Below are 9,223 nucleotides of genomic sequence, written 5' to 3' on the forward strand. Positions count from 1 at the left end.
CTGAGACCTTTCTCTGGGTGGTTTCTTCTTCTCTAGTATTTATTTCACAAATCCTAGCTAGCCTAACCTCTCTGAACTCCAGTCTCTGTCTCCTTACTCAGCATGACTACTATGCTCTGCGTGAATTTCCTCTTCTGATGCCAAAGTTTAAAAAGTGCCCCTTACTCCCCAGGCAGAAAGTTGGATTTATGTAAATGCACATAGCTTTCATATCTTCTTTCTGAGGGACCACAGTGCTGTAATACCTGTTGTTTAATGTGAAAAAAAGATTATTTTAATCCAGTTTTAGAATTATTTATGGAGACAGGCCTAGTTATTCCATCATGGCCAATGGAAGAAACCCTTCCATTTAAAGCATCTATTATTCCTCTGTGTGTACCAAATTTGTTTAACCAGTTCACTATTGATGACCCTTTATGTAGTTTCCAATCTCTACCTTTTATAAACAATCTTGTAGTGTAAATCACTGTACCTAATTAATTTCATACATATCTGAGTGTATTTGTGGAGTGAATTCTCAAGAGATTAAAGGGAGCCAAATGGCACATGCATTTTAATTTTTTTTTGCATTTATAATTTGATAGACATTTTTAATATTGCTCTCATCAAGTGCTCTGTTTATATTTTCACCATTGATATGAGTGTATGTCTCCTTCCTACACTTTTTGATCTTTACATGTTTGGTGGGTAATCTTCATTTATTATGCATGAGGGTTGGCATCTGTTCATATATTTAAGAGCCATTAGTAGTTCTTTTCTGTGAAATATCCATTCATAACATTTTCTCTAATTTTTATAATTAAAAAAATCACACATAAATAAAACATAAATACAGGAGAGGGTTGGATTGGCTCTTTTAGGTCTCAACATGCTCCAATCTTAAAGCCAAAGCACTCAGTGCAAGTCAAATCAACCAGAAACAAATCCTAAAAGACACAAATGCCTCTTTGCAATTGCAGCAGAGAACTGAGTTGAGGAAGATGAAGGATACCCAAGGTAAGCGTATGATTCAGTATTTGGATTAATCCAGATGCAACCATCTAATGAAAACAGAGGCGTGTGGCTTATCAACACGTGTGATACAGACCTAGCTGCAGAAGGAAGGTCCCAAGTGAGTCAGAAGTGTGGAGGAAATGCCAATCTGCTGTTAGGCTGTGAGGACAGAAATGAGGCACAGGAGTACTGTGGGGGTTTCAGCCATGTCCCACGTGGGTAAGGGAAGGGTTAACTGTTGGAGGAGGATGGTGCCTGTGATAAATCAATTAATTACCAATAGTTATCTAATCAATAAACACACAGGAGTCAATACTCTTTTCAAAAGGAAGGGAGTGTGACGGATCGCACCATACCAGATCTGGCCTCCAACAAGATGGAGGACCCCCTTCACCTTTATTTATTGTCAAACAGGTAAAGGGACCCAGATGGGAGGGGCTTCTGTGAGGAACAGGATGGGGTGGAGTTAGGGAAGCCATTTGCTTAGGGAACTAGCATATCCCCAGATGTTAAGCCACTCCCACAGAGGGCCACCTACTCCCTGGCAGTCTGGAACAGTCTCTCATGGCTGCCAGTTCCTAGTCAGGCCTCTGTATCCCGTGGCTCAGCCAAGTCTGATTCTGCTAGGCATGGATGGCTCCCCACAGAGGACTTCCCTGCAGAGTGCTGGTGAGAATTCACCACTGGCTTCCATCCTTGGCTTTGCAGTTCTGAGAAGAAGTGGAAGCTCTCTGGAGATGAGAGGTCAAGGTGCTGGAGAGCCTTGGAACCAGAGCATGAGATCAGTGCTGGGGAGGATGGGGGTGTCTAACAGGCAGAGAAGTTCAAGGGTACCATGGGTGCAGGGAAGACTTTCCTATGGAGGAAGAGGCTCTGCCCATCTCAACAGGGAGGTCAACCATTGGGGCAAGCAGAGAAAGAGATCTCAGTTCACTGTAAGGAAGGACTTCCCAAAAGACCTGTCTAAAGATAATAAAGGTTTCCAGAAAGTGGAGTTCTCCATCATCAGAAATATTCAAGTATAGGCTACATCTCCTTCACTGAGAGGGGCTTCAAGTATCTTGTGGCTGGTTGGACTCCATGGCCTGCATTAGCTCTTATGATTCTGATATTCTCTGTTTTAACACCCTCTCTACAGGCATAGATGATCAGACTCCAACAGAAGGACTTGCTGAGAATTAAAAGACTGGAAAATGGTGAAGCCAGGCCCACAGCCTAGGCTGGGAAGGTTATGCTGAGGTTCCTGCTTATCTATCTCCACTATAATTTTGGGGGGGTTTCAAACCAGGGATTGAATTCAGGGGCACAAGACCACAGAGCCACATCCCCAGCCCTATTTTGTATTTTATTTAGAGACAGGGTCTCACTGAATTGCTTAGCGCCTTGCTGTTGTTGAGGCTGGTTTGAATCTGAGATCCTCCTGCCTCAGCTTTGGCTTCCAGGGCTGCTGAGATTATAGGCGTGTGCCACTGTGTCTGGCTCCACTATGTAATCTTGAGACAAGTCTAAGCCAGGCATCTCTGGGAGGTTGTTAGTGAGGGGATGTCCTTTGATATCATGGACAAACCCGGGACCCACGTTCATTAGAGCTGAGTTTGAATTCTGATTCACAATCCTTGTGCTGGTCAGATCATCTTTCTCAATCGTAGTCCCTTGGCTATCAAACATTAATGATCTCAAGTTGTACCATGCCGGTCCAGCCAGCCTCCGGAACTCCCCCATCCTTAAGACTCTTACAGGATTTATCATCTGCACCATGTGCTGCCTTCTCTTCCTATGACTCTACCTTGAGAGCATGCTCTGTGAGGGTGAGGACAAGACCTTGCCACGCTTGCATCCCTAACGCTCCTGACATAGTGCCTGGCACGTGGCAGGTGCACCCTAACCTGTTCTTGCTTCCTAGCATCCCCTAGCTCCCAATGCCCAGGGCCTGGGGAAGCTCCTTAAGCTAATGAATAGTATTTCCCCTTACACAGGAGAAGGAAAATAAATCAATAAAGGTGCTCAACAAGATAGAAAGAAGATCAGGGCATCTGCTCTAACCAGGTGGCTGAAATCAACATGTTTCCTGAGGACGTTTTGACCAATCACCTCAAAAATGTTCTGCTGTTTTAACTATTAGAAGGGGTTTAATGATAAAAATAGGTCCTGGACAAGCATCTCCGTCAGGTATGGAACTCAGTCAATACCCCGGTGTTCAACTTTGTCTGTAAGATGTTGGTGACATTGGATGCTAGTAATGAGTCTCACAATAGGCAAAATTGGGCAGGCATCTCTGGGAGGTTCTGCTCCAGGCAGGAAGCCATTGTTCCTTAATGGCAATAACAGGGTGATGAGAACACCCCTCACATCTGTTGAACACCCTCACATCTCGTTCTCATTCAATTCTCATGAGCCCGTGAGAAGGTGGGTCAGATGTTTTCAGCTGCATTTTATGAAAGTAGTATAGTGACCTACCCAGGGCCACAGGGCCACTAAGAGGCAAAGCTGGGCCAAGTGTAGGGGTGCCGTGTACACCTCTCCACTGCACTGAAAGATCCCCTGGAATCTGGAGTCAGCACTGGAACTTCAGTGACCCAGAAGACCCTGAGGATGCAAGAACTGGAGGAAACGACAAGCACCTGGGTGACAGGGTAAGTGCTGGGTGTTGGTCAGAGCAAGGAATCAGGTTCAAGGGAGTTGGGTGACTGTCAAGGACCCTGAAAGAAGAGGTTGCGCAGTGAGCAGGGCAGTTGTTAAATCGGTCAGTGAACAAAACTACCTCTTTACTACCCACCTGCCCAATCATCAACCAATCCTTTATCCACACATCCGTGCACCTAACTACCCAACCACTCACTCAACCAGTCAACTACCAATCTACCTGTTAACCAGCTATCCACTCAGCCTGCCACCCAATCAGCCTAATCTAAAAAACAAAACCACCACTGAACCTGCCAACAGACAACCAAGCATCCAAGTGATAACTAGTTCTTCTTGTGGGCAATGTATGGTGCCAGCAACAGGGGACAAACAGAAGGGACTGTGAGTTTCACTTGATTCCTTCTGCTCCCATACCCCCTCCCACTCCCACCCCACCTGCAAGGAGTTAAAAAATATCTGCCTTAAAAATGCCTTTCCACGTTGACTTCCTGCCCATCTCTACTGCTTCTTTCCAAGTCTGGGCTACCACCACTTTTCCTCGGCTCCTGGAAACCTCTCACCTGGTACTTCAGGTTCTACCCCTGCCTTTTGGCAGGGATTGATCACATCCCTGTCCTCTTTCCAGTTTCTAGTCGCATCCTCATCCTACCTGGAAATAAATCCAGGTTTCTTATCAGGGTCTCTGACTCCTTCCATGAGAACGTCGTGGCTGACATCTCTGATCTCACCTGCTGCCACTCCTTCCTCTCCTTCCCTCACTCCACCCTCTCTGGAATTCCTTTTGTTGCTCACACTTGGAAGCTTGTCCCTCACTTGCTTTATGCTCTGGAATGAGCTGTCCTCCGATCTCAACATGGCTGCAGTCTCCTAGGAAGTCTCATCTCAATTCAGGTTGTCACCTCATCAGAGAGGTCTCCACCACCCCTCTAAAGGCCACCCGCCACTCATCACGCTGCTCCTGGTTCTTCCCAGCACCTGTCATTCAGTTTCTGTGTTTAGTTGTTGGCTGTCTGTCTCTATCTACAGAATAAGATGGACAAGATCAAGGGCCTTGTCTGTCTCGTGCACCACTGTATCTCCATGTGGTGTGACTAGCACCTCACAGGCCCTCAGGAAATGGCGGTTGTTGATACTATGCCCACCACCCACTTTCTCCTCATTGCCTAATTTCTTGTGTTCCAGAATGTGCTGGTTGATGCTTCCTGCTGTAGTCAACAGTCCTAGTTCTTTGTGAGAGAAGACACGCTCCTTTCTCATTGTCACCCATCCCACAGGCCCTCAGGGGATGCCAACACCATAAAAGGTATCCAGATATGTGCCTGAGGGCAGTGTTGACGGATGTCATTTTCAGACCCAGGCCTGGTGGGATTTGGGTGTTAGGATGCAGTAGACTTGCTGCCCACATGCTGGCTCCAGTCTCCAAGGTGACAGCTCATCAAGGTCCCTGTGTTTGGTCCTGCACAGCAATGGTGGCCATCCCCTGCCCAGGAGGCAGCCTGGCCTGCACAGCAGTGGACATGGTGGCCTTCTGGGTACTAGGTTCCCTGTCTCATTCATCATCTGTCCAGGCCCCACAAAAGAAGGAATTCAAAAGGGAAGAATCAAAGGTCTGGGTGCATTTTTGTGGGGGAGGCTGGGACGGGGGAGCGTTGAGGAAGTCTGTATTTTGCTTAGCATTGATTAAAGGTTGTTCTCTGCTCCTGTGGAATTCCATGGACCTCCCAGAACACAAAACCTGGATGCCATCTTTACGTGAGGACATCCTTCACCTTCTTTTCTGGGGCCTCACCCCCTCGAAGCCTCCACCACTCCACGGAACTCTCTTTCTGCCCTGTGTGGGATTAACCAGATGGAGCCCAGGTGGGTCTTGGAAGGTACTGGCAGCTCTCAGGCACATTGGAGCAGGTGCCCTAACTGGAGAATGTGAGTCTTGTCAGTGAGACATGCTGCAATGCCGTGTCTGTGTTAGGAGGGCAGCAGTGAACATAACACAGTATGAGAAGGGACTCAGTGGTCCCCACGCAGAGAATTTACTAGACCACTGAGTGTTTTCATTCATAAACTTTCAAGTGTATTATCCATGTTCATTTCCTTAGTAAGAAGAACCTATAGGACCCCGTCTTCGACTTGAAGGCTTGGAACTTGCAAGATGAGCAGCAGGGTGAGCCCAGTGACCACAGGACCAAACGGCTCCTAGTTGGAGAGCAGTGGTAACCCTTGGATCTGCTTCGGATGACTTTTTGTTTATTTGCTTTGCTGTCAATTGGTGTCACTTGTAGCCATTGAGTCTTCCTTCAATATGCTGTTTCTCATCACATTAATTTCTTTTCTAGTAAAATGGGAATCAAAACAGCTGCTTATCCTGGTGGCTTGGGCACACACCCAACAGACACCATGTGAATCCCTCCTGTGCACACCACGTGTCAGGGGAGTGGAGATGCCCAATGCTACGTGGGGTCTGTGCCCTTGGGATGCCCGCACCCAGTGCTGGCAACTAGACATGAGCATCCAGAAGGAGTCACCAGAGGGGCTGGCTTTGGAAAGGTCCCCGAGGTGTCGGGGAGAACTGAAGGAGAACCTGTGAAGTTATGCTTTCCAAACTGGGGACAGCAGGAGCTCATTGCTGGAGCAAGATGGAGGTGGCCTGGGGGCCTTCCCAGGTTGCTGAGATGTGACAGATTCAAATGAGAGTTTCCAGAACATCTCTGCCTCTCCCAACCAGTCCCCTTCCAATGCAGTTAATAGACCGGGGTCAAATCTGGGCCTCAGCAGTCCCACCAGGGCGGGCTGGCGCCTGGAGTCATCGTCACGCTCGCTCTGAGTCTACATCAGGAGCAGGCCAGTGCCCTTGAGGACCAAGATGGCAGGAGGTGGCTGGGGAATCATACAAACTTGTCTGAGTTCTACCCTGTTCCTTCCTGGGTGTTTGCAAGATTTAAAACACAATATTTTAAAAATAGTACTTTTGCATGATTCAATGCTCCAAGGTATATCTGATGAAATTCTTATCAAGGTTTTCCTTTATCTACACAGACCTCCCTGTCTGGAAGGCATCTGTTAGAAGAAGCAACTTTTCTTCCCATGTCTTTTAGATACTTCAGGGACTAGAACATATGCACAAAGCATGTGTGAATGGGAATTCTTATTTTTTTAATGATAATAAAGGTAGATGCTCTGTAACTTTTTCATTGCAGCATATAGTTTGGAGCTAGCTCCATTCCTATTTGGAGAGACCTGGCCAATGCATTGGTTACAGCTGCATAGTATTCTGTTGTATGACATGCACTTGATACATATATTTAACCAGGCTCCTACAGAGGGGCATTTGTGCTGTTTAAGCAGGATGTATTTTTTAAAAATATTTTCTCTAGTTGTAGATGGACATAATACCTCCATTTTAATTTATTTATTTTTATGTGATGCTAAGGACTGAACCCAGGGCCTCATGTGCGAGGTGAGTGCTCCAGCTGAGCCACAACCCCGGCCCCTAAGCAGGAGGTTTTAAACAGAGCCTGGGAAGGCTCTCCCTGCTGGCCTCATCCATGGTAAGACCTCTCTCTTGGCAGGTGGCCTGCAGGCATGGAAGGCTGGCCACAGTCCCTAGAGAGCCATTAGGGTAAATGGACTAGGACCAGCCTTGGGGACCATGTCCCACTCAGGGGAGTAGTTATGAGACTCTACCAGTGGCTAAAGACTCATGCTTTAAAGGCAAACAAGAAGGACCCGTTGTCATCCCAGAGATGAGAAAGCTGTGTCCTGGTGAGTCTTGAACTCCTGGGGGCACCTGGAGCCTTGTTGGTGACCTGGCCGATGCCCAGGGCAGCCGCGCACACACTCCTGCCTTACTGCAATCCTAAGACCTTATGTGCTTGGAAGGGCATGTGGAACAGAAGATTAACATCTGGGTGGGTGGTGGGGTGGTTGCTGTTGAAACTCGTTTCTCTAGAGTCTCCTCTCTACTAAATGTGGGACTGGGTCTGAAGTCCTCCCATTCCTTCTCCCAGGATTGCTGGGCAGAGGGGACCCTATTTATCTGGCAGCTGGACTCACAAATTCATTGTCAGTCATTGACATCTTTATGATTTGCTTATGGGGTGGTGCCATGGGGTCCTGGCAGAGGGGGGTCTTGCCAAAGAGGCACATGAGACACAGGAAGGAGGCCCTCTGTCCTGCCCCAGGGGAGCACAGTGCATGCATGTTATGGAGGTCACACCGGGCCCGGAAGGTCAGAGCCTTTCAGAAACTGCAGAGAAGCTGGAAGCACCTGTGCCACTTACAAGCTACATGACCTTAAGTCCGTGACAACCTCTGGAAATCTCAGTCTCTCCATCTAGAAAAAACTTCTAGAAACCCTAATCTTCATGTTAGGGTTCTAACATCTGCCTGCAGGGTTCCATGACATTAAATGAAGGGCGTGAAGAACACTTAGGAGCGCATCCAACACACCGCGCTTCCACCCCTCCCTGCTTATGAAGTGAACACTGTGACGATTCTTCTTTCCTCTCTGGTCCCTTCCCCTCTTCTCTGCATGTGAACCTCACACATTTTATTTAAATGCCTGATAATCATGAAGCTGGGCAATGCGTCACGGAAGCCCGCCCACCTGTCATTTCTCTGCTGATGGAGTAGGTGTGCATGTGTGAGTCAAGAGAATGGGCGAGAGTTCCTCTTCTTAATTCTAACCACAGATGCACGCTAGGCACCATTACTTCTTCCTTTTTGTATCTCAAATGATTTATTTTAAGGCCTGCTATAAAAGCAAGACGTTGCTTAATTGTCTTGCTATAAAATATGTAAAGTATTACACTATTGGGGCTCATTAGCCGAAGCAGAGCTGCCGTTTAGTAATCCATGAGGTGATACTTGTTAATGAATGCTGCAAATGATTCTCCTAACTACCTGAAGAGTAATAATAGATATGTCAGTGCGAACAAACAAGTCCCCAGTCCCCAGAGGGTGTGGAGACACTGGATCATAATTAGATAGAGGGGCAGAGCAGACACTTGTATTTTTGTGGGGCTGGCTCTTGGTGTGCATTTCCATTGTCCACCAGGTGACACCTCTGCATTCTTCTTTGGGGGAGGCCCTTCCCTTGCCTGGTGGAAGTTCGCACAGGCATTACCAAGAGTCCATGTTCTGTCCCCACGTGTGGGGCAGTGGGGGTTCTTATTGAGAGGCCTTTGGGCACAGGGGTGTTTTCAGTGGCTCTCTCCATCCCTGGAGGCTGGAGCTGATGCTCATTACTGTTATCCATCCCATGGTTCTGAACTAAAGCAGAGGGTAGACGCGGGTGCTGACGGGAAGGGAGTAGTCTCAGGCACTGTGTGTGGAAAGGCCTTGAGTGATGGAATATGGTGTGGCACTTCCATACGAGGTCACAGTTCGTTTCTGGCTATACAACTGAAAGAATTGAAGCAGATATTTGAACAGATATTTGTACCCTTATGTTCATAATGGCATCAATCACAACAGTCAAAAGGTGGCAACAACCCAAATATCCTTTAAGGGATGAAGCAAAATGTGGCATGTCCATGCACAGGGATATTATTCAGACATAACAAATAAAAATCGTGTTGTATCCTGATGC

The 9,223-nt window shown here is 47.3% G+C and overlaps 1 long non-coding RNA gene across 1 annotated transcript; it reads left to right on the forward strand.

Moving 5' to 3' along the window:
- The first annotated feature begins 3,309 nt into the window (after nt 1–3,309).
- On the forward strand, nt 3,310–6,675 carry LOC124985846 (uncharacterized). Its single transcript, XR_007108880.1, has 4 exons — nt 3,310–3,626; nt 4,819–4,939; nt 5,362–5,496; nt 5,733–6,675. It is a non-coding gene; the product is annotated as an uncharacterized LOC124985846 (long non-coding RNA).
- The last annotated feature ends 2,548 nt before the right edge of the window (nt 6,676–9,223 follow it).

The sequence above is a fragment of the Sciurus carolinensis genome, chromosome 5 (genome assembly GCF_902686445.1).
Source record: "Sciurus carolinensis chromosome 5, mSciCar1.2, whole genome shotgun sequence".
Taxonomy (NCBI): domain Eukaryota; kingdom Metazoa; phylum Chordata; class Mammalia; order Rodentia; family Sciuridae; genus Sciurus; species Sciurus carolinensis.